This window comes from Agelaius phoeniceus, chromosome 6, assembly GCF_051311805.1.
Source record: "Agelaius phoeniceus isolate bAgePho1 chromosome 6, bAgePho1.hap1, whole genome shotgun sequence".
NCBI lineage: Eukaryota > Metazoa > Chordata > Aves > Passeriformes > Icteridae > Agelaius > Agelaius phoeniceus.
In genome coordinates, this window is record NC_135270.1 from 45,872,777 (window position 1) to 45,893,428 (window position 20,652).

At 36.4% G+C, this 20,652-nt stretch overlaps 1 long non-coding RNA gene across 1 annotated transcript in view; it reads right to left on the reverse strand.

Annotated features, from left to right (window-relative positions):
- Nucleotides 1–435: 435 nt before the first annotated feature.
- LOC143694404 (uncharacterized) overlaps nucleotides 436–20,652 on the reverse strand; it is a 90,461-nt gene continuing 70,244 nt past the window's right edge. Inside the window, exons 4-5 of the long non-coding RNA XR_013182867.1 lie at nucleotides 11,555–19,727; nucleotides 436–2,110 (exon numbers count right to left, since the gene is read on the reverse strand). This is a non-coding gene — a long non-coding RNA (uncharacterized LOC143694404). The remainder of the gene's footprint in view (nucleotides 2,111–11,554; nucleotides 19,728–20,652) is intronic.

Genomic DNA, 20,652 nt, shown 5'->3' on the forward strand with positions numbered 1-20,652 from the left:
TTCTTACACCAGACAAATATTCAGGCTGGTTAATTTCATCATGGTAGTTGACTAATTTTGATTCAAACTGCATTCCCATCTTCTTTTACTTTAGAGACTGCATATGCCATTATAAAACTGGATTTTTTTTCCTGGGTTCATAGATTTACAAGACAGAAAATAAAATTAATTTGTCTGTCCTTTCTCACAACCATTGAGTTGGTATTGGAGAATTAGCTAAAGAGAAAATAAGGTACCTTAGGTTTTTCTGACATAAGAAGGAGTAACTGTAATTAAAAGACAAGAAATAAACTGTATTTCTGGCTTACTCCCAGGCAGACTGGTGTAATTTAGTATCTCCTCAAGAATAAGTATGCATTTCCCAAAGATACCTAACTAAGGATAGATACCCTGCTGCCAGAAGACAATGCAGCTTGATTGATGGGGGGAGAGGCCACCTTTTCTGTCAAGATTACACTTAACTAAGGATTAGATCAGAGGACCTTGGTTTCCATTCAGGCACATCCTTAACCTCAAATTTACTTTTGAACTTGAGAAGACACAATACTGTGTAGTTTCCTACCTTTGAAAAGGAGATAGAACTGCTCTTCAGGAAAAATACATTTTAATGTCAGGCTCTGATTCTATTTGAGGGCCTGAGATACTACACAGACTGAACATCCTCAGTTTAGAAGAAAAATAAGAAAAAAAGAAATCAGTATTTGATCTCATGAGTTACTTGACCTTATGTCAGTATTTGATTTTATTCCTTGGGGCTTTATTTTTTTCCCTTCCTGATTGTTTCATTGTATGCTCAGTTCACATTAACATAAATGAGAGTTGGATCTGACTTTTTTGAGTTATTTTCCACCTGCTTTTTAAAGTCACAGCGGCTATCTTAGTGTCTTCCAGACATTGAAAATCCTTAAAAGTGCAAAATGTTTCTGTAGGGTAAAACAAATTGCACAATATCAGTTTACAATAATAATTTTTTTTTTAAATCTAATAACATTAGATAATTCAACAATTTTAAAATATATTTTTCTATTTTGCATTGGACACATTGCACTCTAAATTAACATTTAGGAAACCAAAGCACCATTGTGAAAAGAAAGATTATCAATAGAAGCAATGAAACATTAATTTTATAGTATTATTTTGACATATAAAGGAAAGTCATAGCATTCAAAATAAATGACATAAAACAGAGTTGTATGCATTGCAGTTCCATACTCCTAATTTTCTGCATCAGTCTCTGTAGTCTGACAGCTTCATGAGCCTCTGTACTAATTAAAATTCCATAAATGATGTCATAAAAACCTCAGATTCTATTGTTTATATCAACTATAACTTGATCCAGATTTTGATTTCTTTTCATGCCAAAGACCGCACAAAAGCTTTCTTTTCTTTTTCATTAAGCTTCTGTTGATATAATTTCCCACTGAATAATATCTTATTTTACCATGATAATGGTTGTTTTCTTCCTCTTGTAAGGTAATTAATCAGAGTATAAAATTTTGAATGTACACAGTCCCTTTTTCCAGTCATTGCTCCAGCTACTTTTTAAAAGAGAGTATTTCAGTATTTCTTCATCATTTCTCATTCAGCTCAACAAATATGAATTTTCATTGCCACTTGATATCCTCTATACTTTTGCATTTATGTAGAGAGCATAATGTAAAATTGCAATCAAAAACAGTTGTGGTATCACTCCTGTCTAATGAAAATTGTTCAGGGCAGGGGTGAGGGATGCAAAAAGCAGCAGGAGTGATCTTTTCAGTCATATTGTCCTTCAAGTTGAACTCATTCCCTCTTGTCCTGTCACTACATGCTCTTGTAGACAGTCTTGCCCCAGTTGCCCTGTAAGTTCCCTTCAGGCATTGGAAGGCCACAATTAGATCACCCCAAATCCTTCTTTGTTCCAGGCTGAGCAGTCCCAATTCTCTCAGCCTGTCCTCACAGGAGAGGTGCTCCATCCCTCTGATCATCTTGTTGGCCTCCTCTGGACTCGCTCCAACAGGTCCATGTCCTTCCTGTGCTGGGCTCCCCAGAGCTGATGCAGCCCTGCAGGTGGGGTCTCACCAGAGCAGAGCAGAGGGACAGAGCCACAGACCATGGAGAATGTTGGTACCTACAACCAGAGGAGGATCAACTTCAGCATGGGGCAAAGGGACTAAATAGACAAATTAATTCAGATCTTATCCGAGCTAGTTCAACGAACCTCGTATCTGACAGCCACCTGAAGCTCTGATTTAGGGCAACCTAAAAATTAGGTTCTAATCAGGAAAAGAACACTACTGTCTCTACTGTTGAGTCTTTCAGTGCCTTTCTGCTAGCCCAACTAACTGCTTTATCTATACCTCCCAGATAAATTTAAGATATGAGCTCAGAAAATTTTGAGTTTTACATGTCTAGCAAACTTTGATTTTCACTAGAGATCTGGTATATTGAAGACAGTGTTCCATGGAAACCATAATTCCATGCATAGGACAGGAGTTTCTCATAGCAGATTTAGTCCTTAAATTGTAGCTAAATTACAAACAATAACAAAATTCAGCAACAGAAAAGACTTCTGAAGTCAAAAGCTCCTGCAGAACTTAGTCATCAGCCCCTTAAACAGTGGAGAAATTCTGTCCCTGGGTCTGGATTAGGTCTACTATACTAAAGGGTAGACTATTTGTCATGGGCAGAGGAAATTTACTGCCAAGTCTTTAGAGGGCAGAGAAGCAAGTCAGTCTCACAAACACCATCCTCTATGTCTGGAAAATGCCTTTAAATGCCATTTCAAAAGTATGTGGAAGCTTCTACTCTGTTACTCTCTTCCAAAAAAAATTGTGCCACTGGTCTGATTTTTTTTTCACTTTTTGATGGGTTAAAAGATGAAAGACCTATTTGTCTCATCGAATGACCCTCTTCAAATCATTAACACTGTAAGATACAAAACCACATGTAAGTTAGTTTTCCTCCCCTTGTGCTACATCTTCCCCTTTTTTTTTTTGTGCCCACTTTTCATTCTGAGAGATATGTAGTACTAAGAATATTATAACCCCTTCTGGCAACAGAACAGAAGCATGGTTCCCATTAGAGTTTATTGTTTTTTTCCTTTTTAATTTTTTTATCAATCCATATGAATCCCAAAGGACTTCAGCCTTTGATAGAAACTGTAGTCAAGATATATTGTGGGTCTAGTTCTCCCATATTTCTATTCGACTTATACTGTGTATTTAGTTCCCCTGTGCCTAGTTAAATTAAAATATAAGTACAATATGTGTTCATGTAGTACTCTGAAAATGAATTTGTTTTGTTCTGTAAAAAACTACCCTCTTTAGTTTTATGCACACAGAATGCTTGGAAGTGTTCTAAGATGAAAAGAAAAAAGAAAATGCTTTTCCATTTCATCAAGAAATATATATTTTACATGAAAAGTTTAATTCCTTCAAGTTAGTCTTTTCAGCTACTCTACACATGTATCTTTAGGGTGTTTTCTACTGCCCTGTAGCCCAGGTCAGCCAGGGAGGTCCCATCTGTAATGAACAGAGGCAGCAACCCTTTGCCTCTAATGCTCTGACTTCACAATCAATTCGCAGAAGCAGCATCTGGCACTGATGCCCAGAGAAGTGCTTCTATCGCCCCCCTTTCACCTCCCTGCCATCTCTTCCCTCCTGGGAAAGCTTTGTCTGCCTGCACAGTGAACCAGGTCGGTGAATTGATCTTGCTTAAAACTAACATAGCAAAAAATCCACTGTTTAGTTTTAACCAGAAGGTAAATGCTTGTGCTGACACAAGGGAGAATCAGAACCCTGACAATTTAATCTGGTTTAAACTGATTGCAAAACCACAGCATTGCGTACCTGGCTTTGAAAATGGGTAATTACCTTTGAACATGGTCATTTTTATCCCCTATTAAAGGTGCTTGAATGACTACTTTAGCCTTTTAAGAGCTATGCAGTTTGTCTGAAGTTCAAGGAAATTAATTCCCTCAAAGTGATTTACACAATGACAGAAAGTTTGGCACTCCTTAATTCTCTTTATGTGCCAGGGACTGTGTTGTGAGACTGAAGGAGAATACACTCATTTTAATCCACTCACGTCCATAATCTGAATTACTGTATTTACCTTTATTTCTGTATTTACTGTAAGGCAAAAATAGAATATGATTCAATCATACATACTTAGCTTCATTTTAAATGTGTTGTTTACTGCCTCCAACTGTAGATTTCACTATAGTATTATCATAATTATAATTTTAATCTTTGAAAAGTCTTCCCAAAACATAATTTTCACAGACCCCTTTTAAAAAAAGTTATGATGAATTAACATCTGTGCTAACTAAAGTGTAAGTCTCAAATGCTTTTCAATTTACTAGGTCAGAAATGGAGTAGTTAAACAACAGTTCAGAGATTTAAAGAATCAAAAGCAGTTGCTTCTGCTAGAGGTCATAAAAAAGTTAGACTAGTCTTAAACAAGAACAGACATTGTGAAAGTCCTCAGCTAAGCATGCCCCTATCAGTTCTTACCTTGGTAAGAGAGGATAAATAACTAAGTGACTACATATGTCCCCAGAATGGCATTGAAAACCATTTTATGAACTCAGTATGACAAACTGTGTCTGTGGGTAAACATATTCTACCTTTCTTACTCAGAGCCAAGAAAGGAACTGAGAGCTGGCTTAAATAATATGACATGAAGCACAGATCACAATGCAGCAAATCTCAGCTCTGAATTCTTTATTGAACAAAGAAATTAGAAAATGTAGTATGAAAAGAAGTGCTTAAAAGGAGTTTTTAGGCCCATATCCAATGCAGGGAATCTGTGAGGCTAAACCAAGCAGCCTACTAGTCTGGCAGAAAGGACTGTGAGTAATGCACCTCATTTAACACACCTTCATCAGCCAACAATGGATTAACAGCCTTGCACAAAGTGATTCCAAAGGTCATTTCAAACTCTAGAAGTGCCATTTTTTCTGATTGCTTACAAGAATCTAGTAATTTGCTTAAGTAAAAAAGCATAGTTAAACAGAGAGTATTTGTCAAGATTATTCTGGGTCTTGGGGCCATGAAACTGTGCTCTCAGAAATGTTTCTACTATTTAAGCCTTTTTTTTTTCTGTGAGATGTCTTAAAAATTTCACTTATACCATTATTGAAATTTCTTTTTTTTCCCCAGAACATGTTGCAGTGTGTTGAAGTACACCCCTACTTTTTACCTCATGTTTTTTACCTTTCTCTATTTGTAACTGTCTGCCAGATGAAATATATAAAACAGGGTCTAAATTTTGTAAAGGTTGAGGAGAAAAGTGGAAAATGGATAGCAGGCACCAAATTTATAGCAAATATATGAAAATGTTATTTACATCAGTACCTATTTTTTATTTGCATGGCTGAAAAGATGAAGTAATTAAAAATCTGTCGTATAGACATTTTCTCTATGTCCTCTTTACCCAAATGTAGCAGACATATCTTGGAACAAACAGCAAAACTACTCTGAAGTTTTGAGGCAAGCAAATACTGTCATATCACATTGATTTCTGTAAGTTTAGAACTGTAGCAAACATCACCTAGTTTAGGATTAATTGTCAACAAATGCAGAATAATAGTAAAATAAATCATGTTGGTGAGTTAAGTACATCCAGCCTTTGTCTCTCTGCAGTGCTGCATTCTAAAATACCAGCTTTCTCATATTATAATGATTAGAGAAGTGGTTTTGTAGGAGAATGGTGACAAGCACTTGATAGTGACAAGCACTTAATAGACAAACTCCTACAAAGTTGTACTTTGTTTTAAAATGTGCAAACTGTGCTCGTTTCTGAAGTGTTTTCCAGGGAGCATCACAGCAGAAGTTGTTTGCTTTTGATACAAATTTGGAAGGGCATTTGATAAGAGTAATTATGAAATACCAGAAATGCAGTTTTTCTTTCTTTTAGTCTCTCCTGTCCATAGTATGTCTGTGGCTTCTCATAAATGTTTCTGGTGGACCAATTCCATGACAAAGCAATAACCTGTGGTGCTCTTTGGTTCCCACCCTGCATACAGCCCAGTACTGCAACCTGGAGTCTACATGACAGACTACAGAACAGCATATTGACCACTGCGCCAAAAATGACATTGGGAAAACTTCATGGCTGATGAATTCTAAACAGCAAGAGGCATTTATTTCATTAGGCTAATGCTCTGGCCCAGAAGTGGTACCTCACACCTGAGGTTTGTGAGGTGTTTCACTGTTGTCCTGAAAGTCATTGTGCCCTGATGACAATGAGTGCCACATACTCAGTAGTATTCACTCTTCACTTCCTTTAGTGCCCTAAAGAAATATTCCAAGAGAAGCAGTCCCTGAGTGTCCTGAGGCCAATGTTACACTGCTAAATGGAGCAGCCTGAAGCCCCTTCACTGGGCCTGAAGGCAAAGCTCACAGTTCAAGGTCCAGCACGTTGGGCCATTCCCGTCCCTCGTGTTTCCCAGCTGATATAGTCTCACCCAAACTGAGAGCCAGCATCCAGCTGAGGCCAGCTCTCCCCTGAGACATTGCTGACCATCATCTGCTGAGGCTGAAATGGAGCCCTGGGGAAGGGACAGAGGGGCTGGGGGCTCCTGGGTCCCTGGCCAGGGCAGTCAGGACTCCTGGGTACCCCCCGGGCCCTGGCAGCAGCAAGGGTGAAGAGGAGGCTCCCTTGTCCATCTTCCAGCCTACATTGCCTGCGAACACGGACTGTGAGGTTTTGATCATTCTTCTCTTAGATATGTTTGGGGAGCTGGAATTTTCTGTGACAAGAAGAGGAAATTAGGCCCTGGAATTCCTGGTACATTGCAAAGGAGGACTCTCCTTATAGGCCACAATTTGGGTTTTACCTTTGGGCTGGAAGCCGGATCAAATGAGCTGTAAAATAAATAACAGTAAGAAGTAAACTGTAAAATAAATAACATTAAGAGGTAAACTGTAAAATAAATAACAGTAAAAGGTAAAATGAAAGTAAGAGGTAAACACCTCTTACTTTCCAGCTTTTCTTGCTGTGAGGAATATATCTTTTTTCTTCGTTAAGATGTTCAATTTTCTGCAGGTGCAACCCAGTACATCAGAAAATCTGTTGCTTTTTTAGCCACAAGGTCAGGGGGGCTGTATAGTTTTTCTTTGCTTTTTTTTTCAGAAGGATAAACTCCCTGTTGACATGTTTCTTTATTAAGTGATATTAGAATAAAACCTGATAGTAAAGGGTAGTTTATTAATCATCTTTTTTTTTCTCTAAAAGGTCTTATTTTTCATTTCTTTACTTGCATAAGTTGAAGCCAAAATTTTGTTATTTGAAAACTTAGAAAAATTATGTTCTGTAGCACTCATTCTAAAGCCTTCTAAAAGAAAAGATTCTTGGAGAAATAATTATTGACCCTTTCATCAAAAAATGGGAAAAAAAATATCTGAAGTTTTTATGTCAACATTGTAAATTCTCAATGCTCCATTTCAGAAATCTTTACTAGTTTAAAAGAGCTTTCCATTTTTTATTTAAATTTAATACTGTATTTAAATCTACATATTGGTATATCAGGAGACTGTAATATCAATATCAGTGAAAAAAAAATTACCAAAAAAAAAAGGAGTATAAGAAAGATGAAAAAATCTTGAGACTTTGTCTAAGGAGATGAAATACAAAGAAGAAATGTTTATGAATAACTTAGTACTGTTACATATCAGCAATAAGTTTTCCTCACATTTCATTCACAAATTTTATCTTTCCAGTATCACTTAAAAAAGAAATAAATTTTCAAGTCTAACTTCCTCTCGTTTTACATCCTTTCATAGAGCACAGGTCATTTGCCAGGAGCAGAACATTAACTTAATGAATCACAGGTAGCCTCAGCAATATGTAACTTTTAAAATTATTTCTGTACTGGAATAGATGAAGAACAGAATGTCACACCCGCTGATTTTGCGCTTTCAAAATGTGTCTTAAATCAAGCCTGGAGACGAGGTGAGAGGACCACTGAATGATAACTGATTAGGATGATATCACGCATGCCAGTCACAGAAAAAGCACATGTAACTGTGCTGACTTCATTTTCTCTTGGGCCACAGTAATAGCTGTCTACCTGCAGCTACCTGCAGAACCCCTGATAGCAGAGTGATAGGGGAAACAATAGGTGAGCATGCTGGTGCTGAATACAAAACAACGGCCTTTGAAGTGAAAATGTAGATGAGAAAACGAGAAAAGAAATTTGGGTCTTAAGTGACAGAAATATTTAGGTTGTAAAAGTGGCTTTAAGAGATTTTTCATGTAAGATTTATAAATATATTTGTTTATTTTAGAAAAATATGAGCTGAGAAATTTGAAGAATATACAAATACTTGAATTTCTGTGGTTTAGGGAAGAAATCTTGTTCAAAATGAAATACTATAGGAAAAGAAGCTTGAGTTAGCTTTCTAATTGTTTTAGAAAACAAATTATATTATTTCAGAGCAATGAATTGCTTGTGTTTGGATAGCTTTGTGGTTATTCACACAACACAGAGCCCTGCAAACAGAAAATATTGAAAGCACTGAGCCTTACATGACTGGAAAAAAAGAACTTGTGTGTTTCCTGATGTTCATCCAGAAATCTTACTTTATGGCTCTCTCTGAGACTTTGGAATAACCAAGAAAAGTGAGTATTTTAACTCATTTAAAAGTGAGTAATTTAACTCATTTTCAAAAATGTGCTGCTTAGGCAAACTCTGCTGTGAACCTCTGTTAAAATGCAAATGATGCAGTCACTGATGAAGTCAAGGGCAGTGGCAGTAGGATGCTGATGTGTTTGCATAGATCTGAGCATTCAAAGCAAGCACATATCCCCAAGATTGTGCAGAGCACTCGTTATTGTAGCATTGCACACACACATGCACTCTCCCCAGACAACCCCTTTTTTGTCAGATTTCTGCAGAGCACCAGAACTGGGTTCTACTTTTCTTCAGCAGTGAAATAAAAGACCAGCTGGGACACAAACCCAGTTTGTGCTAGTTTGGTTAGGGCATTCAGTGCTTATTGTGGTGGAAGCACTATGGAATCTGTCATTTCAGTATTCATCCCTCAAATATTTACACTAAAATTTAGGTTTCCCATGTTGCAGATACAGCTGTCTTTATGGGTATTAAAACCTGCCAGCATCCACACATCACAATGTGCTAACAATTTAACTTACAGCTCATCAGTCTGGAAAATAAAAGATATTATTATTGATGAGCCTGTTTATCTATTCACGCCTCATTCCTTTGACCTTTAGGGGGAAGTCTGGAACAGATTGATGTTCATGGCACCAATCTGATGCCATGCCAGCCTGCTGACCACATTGTTGTTGAATCACCCAGCAAAGTTGGGAAACTTTTATTTTAAACAGCACAAATTATAAAGATCATCCCTGATTAAGGAGATTCTCTGTGCTTTCCAGACATTTGCAGTTTACACTGTAGAGACATCAGGCTCAGTCACCCAGAGAAGGAAGCACAGTCATGTTGTCTGCTGGAGGAAAGATTTCTTGTTCTCCCTGCTAGAACCAGGAGTATCTGTTCTGTTTCAGTTAGGTGACCATTGCAGGTCATGCAGAGGGAAGTGACTTTGCAGGCTGTGGGGGAGCTGCAGATGTTCAGGTCCCAGCCTCTCCCAGAACAATAATCACTCAGAGGATGCAGAGCATAAAAGACCCTCAGTGTACACAGAAAGTGCCAGAGGTAGCTGTGACTATTGTTAATGAGTGGTAGAAGAATAATTCTCTCTGCTCTATGTGTGTGTATGTGTATTTTCAGTCACAGTGGTAACTTTCAATTCAATACCCTTTATAAAACCTCCACAGTGACTAATTATAAGAGAACCAGGAGCATCTACTATTAGCAGAAATAGGATTGTTATTCAATAACCTTGTGAGGCTGCACATCCAATGACATTCTGAATCTGTAGTTATTAGATGGGGGGTCTAGTGAAGGTTATTTCAGATTGCTGCTGGCGTCTTGCTGCTGAGCTCTGTATATTCAATGCCACAGTGTCAGCAGCTTGAAATTCCCTGTCTGGATTTTACACAGTTGATAATCTTCAATTTAGAACTGTTTGCAAAGAAAGAGAATGAGAATGAAGTGTTTTCAAAATAGGGGCATTCTGTGCAACTCTCTGTCTTGGGGCAATCCTGTCAGTCCATTCTCAGGCACTGCTCACCTGCAGCAATGAGTCATGTACCGAAACAAACAATTTGCTGAAACTGCTGTGATGTGTACTGATGCTGATTAACAGGCTGCAGACATTTGGAAATTGCCTTTGTATTCAGTACATGGCTTTGTTTGAACAAAAGGTATCACCAAGTAAACTGGTATGCCAAAGATTTCCACAGACCCAGATCTTTGCCTCCTCCTGCTCTCTGAAAGCAAGAGCACCAGTGGGTTTCAGCATTACAGAAGCAGGGAGGATGTATTTCGTTTTCACACTGTGTGGATGTTGAAGAGGGAAGAACAAACCAGCAAAACAGAAAACAGACTAGTCTTTTCAGAGAGCAGTCTTCAGGGCACTGGCTTAATTCCATTCCAGAAGGTGACAAACAAAGCCAGTAAATTAATTTCCAGCCCCAACATCTGTGTTTTTGTAATAAGAGACTTACAGTCCCAGATGATTCTTGGACAAATGACTTTGAATGGCTGTTTTCATGGGAAAGAAAAGGCAGCTCTTCCCTTCCCTGCATAAAAGTTCTGCTCCATGAGCCATTAGCTGTTTCCCAGTAATTTCTTTAAAATTTGCTTGTTGGAAAAAGACCAAAAAATATTTAAAAATTGTTACTAGGAGCAAGTGCAGCAAATGTAACATATGTCAACCTCATTAAGGATCTGTACTTAAGATAGAAAAGCAAGATGAGGGCACAAAACAAGATAGAGACCCATCTTCTAAGAGAGTAGAGACCCTTTTCCATATTTATCACACACTGGGCTTTGGTACAGCACTGTTCTGAGCTGACTGACATACACAGAATCTGCCTTGTCCCATCTATCCAGTAATGCTTCAGTATGAATTTCAGGGAGGTTTCTTCAGCGTGTGTGCTCTGAGAGTTTTTCAGTATCTGCCCCTAATTTGCTCTGCAGACAGGCAGCCTTGTTTCATTGCAAACTCATCTCCTCAGCTTGCAAGCAGAGGTTAAGACATTCTTCAGGATTTGCTTCTTTCACAGACCATTTTCACTATCTTCCCTTTCTTTAGACAGAAACAGTAATTCAGAACAATGATTCAGAGATTTTTATAATCTGATTTCACTTTTTCTATTTAATTGAACAGTCATACCATGATTGTGCATATAGAAACAGAATCTGAATTTCTCTAAAATTTTAAGCCTGTTTTAGAATTGCCGAGCTCTTTCATGTTCCTGCTGTAACATTATATTTCATTAATCCTCCTTACATAGACAAAGAACTCCTGTCTGTAACCAGAGTTGAAAAATTTTCCTTCTTCATTCAAATCTGTTAACACTGATAAGCACAGATATGCAGTCCCTCACACATGGCTCATTGCAGGGTAATGTTTATAACCTGACAGAAAAAAAAGAATAGATAAACACCAGAAATTATATATACTAATTCACTTACCTGTGGAACCAAAGCAGCCCACTTCTGATTGCCTTCCAGGCTTTTGAGCACAACTCTAAGCCCATTCTCAAGGCTGGACTTGTTCAGTACCCACAGTGCTTGGAGAAAAACTACATTTTGGCATGGAGAATGCTCAAGATTAGGAGCATGCTGATACTCAGTCCTCTATTAATATAGACCAAAATAGCCCATCCTGCACTGTGAGCAGATGGAAAACAGGGAGATATACAAAATTGAGATATAAAAAATGAAGGTTTAATTTCCTGTGTTCACTATATTTATTGCCATGGGTGCAATCTTTTACAGTATGTTGCAGAATGGAAATCTAACTCCTTTTACAAAACTAAAATAATGTCCCAGGTCTCAAATATGTGGATTCTATTCCTCATTTACAAGCAGTATCTGAGTTAGTGAATGTGTCTCTTTGTGAACAAGTACAATACAAGCTTGAATTCAGTGAGATCATTCTGACTTTGCAAATTGCCCTTGCTGCAGAAATTCAAAGCTATTAGTTCTGATCAAATTAGCCTGTTTTGAAACCAGTGTGTTACTAGCCTGCTTCTTTCCAGCTGTGCCATGATGTTTGATAATCTGTTTCCATGCTTGTACTGTTCTGTAAAACATTCCAGTCAAGAATTAATCAGTATATTTTAACTCCAACATGACAGCTTCAAAGAATGTATTTCAAATTATTTGGCTTTACTTTATTTTTGTTTTATTTAGATCTGTAGCAAACTTTTGCAGCGGATTGAAATAAGAGCACAATTATAAGATATCTTTGCAATTCTAATTAAACAGTTAATTGGTAGTGGTGACTTATCATACCTTACATTTAGCATTAGTGAATAACAATATAGGAAGCAGAAGCAACAAAACTAGCATTATTTTTCCCTTGCAAAACTCTGAACCCAATTCTGCTTTAAATTTTACAAGCTTATTTGATAACAGTGTTACATCATAATTTTTCAAAAGTCTCCAGCTCTCAGTTGGAGATGAACAGTGTTTATAATTGGGTACTGCTGAAGGTGGAAAGTGCACATCATATACTACCACACAAATAATTTTCAAATAGGATATGTGGAGTAAAGAACAAAAGCTAAATTGCATCCCTGTAACTGAATTCAAAAAGCATGGAAAAAAACTGCAGCAGAAATGTGAAAAAGCAGATGAAGATTGGCACACCTATAATTTAAGAAAACCTTCCTTTACAAAATAGGAAAAGATACCATTCACTAACATCTCCTTATCCCTACTAAACTAAAGCATGTTTCCTATAGTAAAAAAAATGGTTGTGTTGAATATGAAAAAAATTACAATATTAAATCATCCTTAAATCTGTTATAGGACATATGAAAGGTAGTCCTACAGAATAGTATAATGTAGTTTGTTTACAGCTCCTGATATCAGGGAAGAGAATTTGTTCTACTAGGATGTGAAAGGAGATAGTTCCTTCAGAAACATAATTTCTATCTATCATTGTCATTTTGATTTTAAACTTCAAATGAAAATTAATGTCTGCTACTATTTTTTATTATAAAATGGAGAATGCAAAAAAAAATATTTTTCTCTCAATTGAATTCTTAGGCAAAACATTTTGATTTCTTTCAATATTGTAAGCACAGAAAATGGAAGAATAATCCAAAAGAGAAAAATAATGTGGCTATATCCATCTCAATACCAAAAATATATATATTATTACTTATAATTTATTATTACTTATAATTTATCTTATAATTTATGGTCTGATGAACCAACCTCAACATGGAAAAACTGAGATCCAACTAATTCCTTCACTTTGAAAGCTATTTGTGTATTTTTATTAAATACATGTAATGGTGCATCCTCATGTAATGCTAAAAATCATGAACTGTTCTGTTCTATCAAACCCACAATCTTCAAAGGAAGAGTTTCTAGAATCTCACATGGCTGTCTTTTCTCATTTAAACAGTCCTGCTGGAGACCTTGGGTTTGATTAAGTAGTAAAGGACTGAGTAGGAAAAAGATAGAGTTTTGAAATTATTTATTGGTAACGTACGTGTTTGCCTCATTCAATGCAACTGCATCTTCTACTACTTTTACTTTTACTTTTACTTTTACTTTTACTTTTACTTTTACTTATTGCAATGCATTTCCATAACTTAAAAAACCAATTTGGTTATATTTTCTAGTCAGATAGTTCTCTTCATAAAGCTCAGTGAAAGCTCATATAGCATTTAAAGTTCATTTCCACCCAGGTTTTGGCAAGCAGTCTTTTAATACAGAGGAATCATATTTAAATTATCCATGCTAAATGACAGATTTTAATTGCACTTCATACTTTTCTTTCCTCTTTTACACTATAGTGATTTGGAATATTGAGCAAGCACGTTAAATCCCTGGCATGTAGTGAGTATTCATTTAAAAGGTAAATGGCACTGGAATGGAATATGCTTACTGTTTCCATCAAAGGGTGCTGTTCTATTCTGTCAGGGCTCAATCCTGGATGGTGCTTCGTAGCTATAAATATGACTGACTGCGTTGGCAACAATTTCAAACTGTGTCTTTCAAGGACACAGCCATAATGCTTATTTACACATTGATTTCAGCTTACTCACTTGAGTGACTAAGGGCTGTTGACACAGGTATCACATTACCAGATTGAATTTGTCTCATTTAACATATCAAAAATCAAAGACAAATGAAACGTTGAGCAGAACTGGTTTTCAGCTCCAGTCTATATCTCCTTACTAATTCTGTTAACAATTTCCCTGACACTTTCACCTCCTTTTCACTCCCTTTTTATCCTAAGGATAGAGAAAAAAAAAACTTTTCATCTATTTTATTATAAAACAGTAAAAAGGTAAATGAAGGTAAATGAAGAAACTAGTTTCATAGAACAAATAAGATATGCAATAGTCTGAAATACTATAATCTCTTGTGAAGAGAAAAGGAAAGATAAGGAAATGAAAGGGGCAGCTACCATTTTACTGACATCACAGAAGTCTGCTTTATTAAAAATCAAGTGGCTTTAAATGCCATAGGGCCAATAAAAGTAATGGGATGTGATCTCGAGTCAGTGAGTGATGTGAAGCCAATTCCTTCTCAGGGGTTTAAGCTGTAAGATCCACATTAATGTATTAGTATCAGTAGATGAAACATAACGAATACTACATCTCATTTACATAATGGATGAGACTGGTGAAGCTGTTCCAGATGGTAGATGAGCACCTTGAGCCAAAAGAGGATTTTTTTTTCCCTTTTTGCATATCAGTATCCACAAGTCTGAATTGCTGAGATTAGATCAGTCTGATAAGAATATGGATTTTGAGTGATTTGTTGCCCTTAAATATGAAGAAAGTTAAATACCCATCAAGAACAACAGCATTCCATGCAGCTGTGAGGCCTTCTTTTCTTATTGATATGTCTGGTAGTACACTAGAGGTGTAAATGTCATGGAAAACTTTATTCTCTGACCAGTCCTGCTTAACATGCCATCAAAGAGTTAATTCACATGTTCAGTCATACATGCATTGTAGGGGTTTAGTACCTTAACACACACACTATGTACATTGTGAGGAAATGCTGGGCTATTAGTGAAATCAGTAAAACACCCAAATGTTCAAACAGCCTAAGACAAATGAGAATGTGGTGTCCTTTCTTGAAACCATAGGCTTGCTTTATAAATGTTCAAGTTTGGCACAGGTGAAAAATCAAATACATTGGATCAGCTTGATCAATATATTGAATTATGTGTTGCTGGAAGATGGACTCTGTTTTGCCACTGAAAGAAGAAACTGATGTCCTTTATGACTTATTATTGGAGAAGGCTGTTTTTGTAAATAAGCTAAAGTGCAAGAAATGTTTACCCTGAGTCTTAAGCACTGTGCTGTAAGTGTTTCAAGGATCCCAGTAAGCCCATTGGTAAGAGACTTCTGTGCATCTACTAGTAATGAAATTTTTAGCTGGACTGATTTGTGTGATTTGCTTGTTATGTTATAATATACTATGGTTAAGTCAACTTTTGTTAAGCCAATAATATGTCAGAATCAGACCCCATTTTACAGATTTACAGCTAGGAAAAAGTCCCATCTTACCATTTTCCCTTTCCCTGGTTAGAATGGCAATGACATTATAGACTTTTCCCCTTCATTTTAGACTGTGAAGTCCACTTCCTGGTATAACTGTGGCATTTTCTGTCAGTGTCTGCTGTTCCAGGAGGCTATTCCATCGCCAACATTATGTTCTGAGGCATGTTAAGTTATTCAAATTTTTTGCTCATTTATTAAATGCATTTAGCATCAAAACGTCTTTTGAAGGAGTGATGTAGTTATTGTAGAGACGTGCAAGTGAAACAGAGGAGATGATGTTTTTTGCTTGGTGGCCTGAAGCTAATTCTGTGTCTGGAGGGGGCCTAGCTAGACTACTGTTTCATAGCTTTTTCTACCTGGAACACAACATCTAAAAGAGATGTAAAGAATGATAATTGAAACATTATAGATTGCATGTGAGTGTGTGTCTGTGTGTGTGTGCACGCACACTGTTGAGTATATTCATTTCTTGGAGGTGGGGGTGGGAAGGAGTTATGCAGACCACTTGGTACAAGGACGTCTCATATTTGAGGTACAAGCTCAGAAAGTGTGCCAACAATTTTTGGATTTGAAAATCTTAACACCTTTCCTTCCTTAAACATTGGCTTGACTTTTTTGTATATATAAAAAACAAAACAAAACAAAAAGTTTACAGAAAATTCCTATGCAAGGAATTGCAGAAGGAAAGAAGGAAATATTTCTGAGTACTGGAAAGATTCATGTGGAATTCCCAGTACTCAGAAACCCAAGCAGGTTAAATGCTACTGTGTGCAATTTACAGCATCTGCTACTTTGCAGGTTTCTGCTCCACAGTAAAGAGAAGGTAGAGAGGGCTCTTGGATCTGTGAGGCTTGAAAAATAGATTGTTTTCAATGTTCTCTTTTGTTAATTGACTTTGTTTCTGCTGTGGTTCTAAGACTTTGTGAAAAAGAAACCTCTATGTTTAAAAAGTCTTTTTTTTTTTAACATTGATACCAACAAATGCTGGGTTACACCTTGACAAGAGGTCAAAATATGAGGATGCATTAAGTTATTAATCTGCTTCCCAAACAGCCCTCATATAACAGAGAGTAGAGGGAAGTAAGGAGGAAAGGGGGGAAATGAAGTACAACTCTAAAAGCACTACATTTAAATTATTTCAAAATATAACTCTATAAAGAGATGTTTTACCACACCATATAGCAAATTAACTCCTGATGGAACAACCTTTCAAAAATATTAAATTTAAAAAAATACTAATGAAAGTATTTTAAGAAGGTTTTCTTTTTTCATTTGCCCTCACTTCTTTCATTTCTTAAAAGTCAGTAACAAAATTGCTGTTAACTTGATGTATTTTCCTTTCCTTCTGGCCCATGAACACAATTATGGGCTTGTGAATCACTGGAAAGAGGATAAGATGTCTCCAAAATAATAACAGTGTTGGAAGGTGAGGTGAAATGAGGAAGCTATGATGCAAATGCATCCCTTTGTGCTATGTGAAGCAGAAAATGAAGGCATCTTTCATTGCAGAGAAGTGAATCTGAAACACATTTAGGAACAGCTAGATTTATGTTGAGTTAATATTAAGTTAATATTGATTGAGATGAAACAGCAAAACCTGAGGAGACACACTCATTCATATTATTATGTACTTTTGGCAGCTCTATTTTTCTGTGAGCTTAATGAACGATATAGTCAAACTAATTCATCCCTAAAGGTTTGCCTTATTTAGAGATCTCATACTGTCTGCTTTGTCTATCTTCTTTTAATTTGTTCAAACAAACACTTTTTCGATCCTTAAATTAAGTTGGCTTTTCGTTTTTCCCCCAAGACAATTGCACATCATTAGAGAGGTGGTGGAACAAGTACAATTGCAAACATCTGCTACTGCAGCGCAGTGATGCCGTAAACTGATCTGCAGTCTCTGTGACTGTCAGGACTTCAAGTTTATGCAAAGGTCACATTGTTTGATTGCAGACAAATGACTCTGGGATTTCATGCCATCATTCAGGGCTTATAAACCCATTTTGATTATTTAGTAAAGTTGTTCTGTGAAAGGAGAAATTATATGAAGTCAAGTAAGGGTCCAGAACTGCTCCTGTATGTGTTTTTTGTTACTTCAGGAACAGAGTCAATCATTGACAGTGCATTGCATTTCCAGTGCTGAGGCCTAGAACTTTGCAGTTGGGAACTATGCAGAACATTGCATAGTAATGTCATAGTATGATATAATGAATTATTAAATTGCATTTGTCCTAGGCATGGCACTTTCAGTTGATACATAATGTGAGTACTGCACATGAATAGACTCTATTCTTGAACTTAAAACTGAGGATTTGTGTGTGTGTGGTTTTTTTTTTTGTTGCTTTGGGGTTTTTTTTGTGTTCTTTTTGTGCTTGTTTTTTTTTTTGGCTAGTCACTTTTTGGTTTTCTTTCTTTTCATTTTTACTGTCAGTGTACAAAAGTGGCTTATTTATAATTACTTGTATCCTATCTTTTACAGCCTGGCAACCTCTGTATGATCCAACAGGAATTTTTTCCCTTAACAAGGAAATAAAATTTCCCAATTACAGAAACTAGCTGTAAATAAGTCATCTTTACCTAAATCCTAAAATGTTCTCACACTCCCAGCTCTAGCTGTAGTCAGAGAAACTGTGTACCTATTTCCCTTTAGAAATAAGGATCTTAATTTTATTTGGACAAATCTTGAGTTAGTGTAAATTTGAATTGCTTCATTGCCTTCTGAAGAGTGATAGCAATTTATGCCAGCTCAGAATGTGATGCTTAATCTTGGTACAGAGAAGGAAGGTGATAAAAAGAGCACCTCATATCAAGTTAAAAAAAATAGCCTCTGGTCTTAAGACAAAATGATGGAAAATTTAATGCAAGTTATAAATAGGGCCATTAATTTGATATACAATTCACTAGCAGTATACTCCATTAAGCATCCATATTTACTTAACTGCTACTGTGCTACCAACATGACATAGCAAAGTTATTATGGGAAACCCTTCTGTCATATTGTATTACTTTTGTGTCTCAAACTTGGTTAAAATGCACAGTTGTACAACAAAATTTCTACATTTGTGAAGTGCCCACCTATTATCATAATATCCTATGTTAAAACAGGGATGAAGAAATATCTTATATTTGATTCTGAATCTCCTTGTTCTATGAGTTTAGACTTGACTCAAGTAAAATTAAATTTTACTTTGATGTGAAAAACATGAAAATCTTGTGTGAAAAAAAAACATGGAATTGTTATTAATCATCTTTTAAATCACAAATTTTAAAAAAGAGGGAGAAAAAAGAATAAAGAAAGAAAAAAAAATTATAGGGTTAGATGATTGTGTAATGAAGGTAAATTGAGTTTCTGTCTCAGACAAGGGCCAAAGGCAGGAGCACCCTTCCAACTGTTGTGATCAAAAAGACAGACTCACAAGGACCTCCAAGGTCAGTGAATTCAATTGTCATAAAAGCAGGTAATTATTTCATAGTGTCTTATACATGTAATTCATAATGTCACATTACATTGACTACAGATGGCTTGGGGGAGAGGTTTGTTCTCACTATTCTTTACTATTCTTTTGTGATTACAAACAACTCCTAATTAGTATCTTAAATATGTTAAATGCAGTCCCTCCTAAAATTTCCAGGTCCTTAGATTATTGCTACTTTTCTCTCACTTCAGTAAACAGTGCACAAGGGTGTGTGACAAAGAATATCAATGCAGAACTGCATGCTGAGTGGAGAGGTTATCCAATTAGATTCTGCAGTGGTCTCTTCTGGCCTGTTTTCACTTTTCCCATGGATCAGTTCAGTAGTGGCAATTGTACAGAAAGTAGACTTGAAATAGCACAAGGAGCTGTAGTAACAGCTTCACAGTTAACTCGCTCAATGCCTTTCCCCCATCACAGTGATTTTTATAAATTGACGCTTGGTTTCTTGACTTGTTGTGGGGTGAAGCTTTTCTGATGTTTTTATTAGTTGGGGATGTTTTTAGGTTATCTGGCTTGGGTTTTTCAAGTATTTTTATTTCTCTTGTTCAGCTTTCATCCATGAAGTTTTCTTCAAAGAAACACAACAAAAACCCAGGCTTTCTCCAGATGAAGATGCATCTTATGCCCCTAGGAAAGAAAGAATGAGTTGTCTGACAAGTGATATAAAAAACTTGCTTTGATTCTTCTTGAGTCTGTAACTTTTATGTATATAAGTTAACTAGAGGACTTCAGTCAGTAATATACATAAAGAATTTCATTCACATTAACATGTTTTTAATACTTAAAGAAATATGGATTAATTATAAGCATCTCCAACAGATCTATAGAAAAGACTAAACCAGACTAGAACAGTCTAGACTAGACTATTTCAGTTGAAAGGGACTTGTAGCCATCATCTAATCAAGCTGCCTGACTAATTCAGGGCTGACCAAAAGTTAAAAGTGCTGTTAATGGCATCATCCACATGTCTTGAACACTGACAGGCTCGTGACCCCTCTATGAATCCTGGGTTTGACCACCCTCTTGGTAAAGGAATGCTTCCTTATGTGTGTGCAGTTGGAATTTCAACTGGTGACACTTTGAACCATTCCCATAGGTGTCCTCACTGGATGTCAGAGAGGTAATCTGCACCTGCCTCTGCATTTCCCCTCTGCAGGAAACTGTAGGGAACAACAAGATCTTAAGCATAGTTAGGAGCATGAGCATTTTCATCTGTAGGATTTAGAAGCATATAATTATCTTTCTGTAGATGCAATTTTAATTCATCCAAAGACTGGAAAAGAGCTGTGACTTGTTACAACCTGTGGAATTAAAATGCTATTGATAAAAGATTGGCATGTTCTGACTAGCAGTAGCCTTGTTTTCAGTAGGAATCAAAACTCTGGGTATGATACCTATGCCTCAGAAGAATTAATTAATTTTGTCCAAAAGAGAAATGTATTGAGGAAATATTTTACATTCAGTGCATCTTTTTTGATACAATTACAAGCACAAAATTTTTGAATTTATCTCAAATATTTCTGTACCAACTCTTCTAGTCATTGCAGGGGTT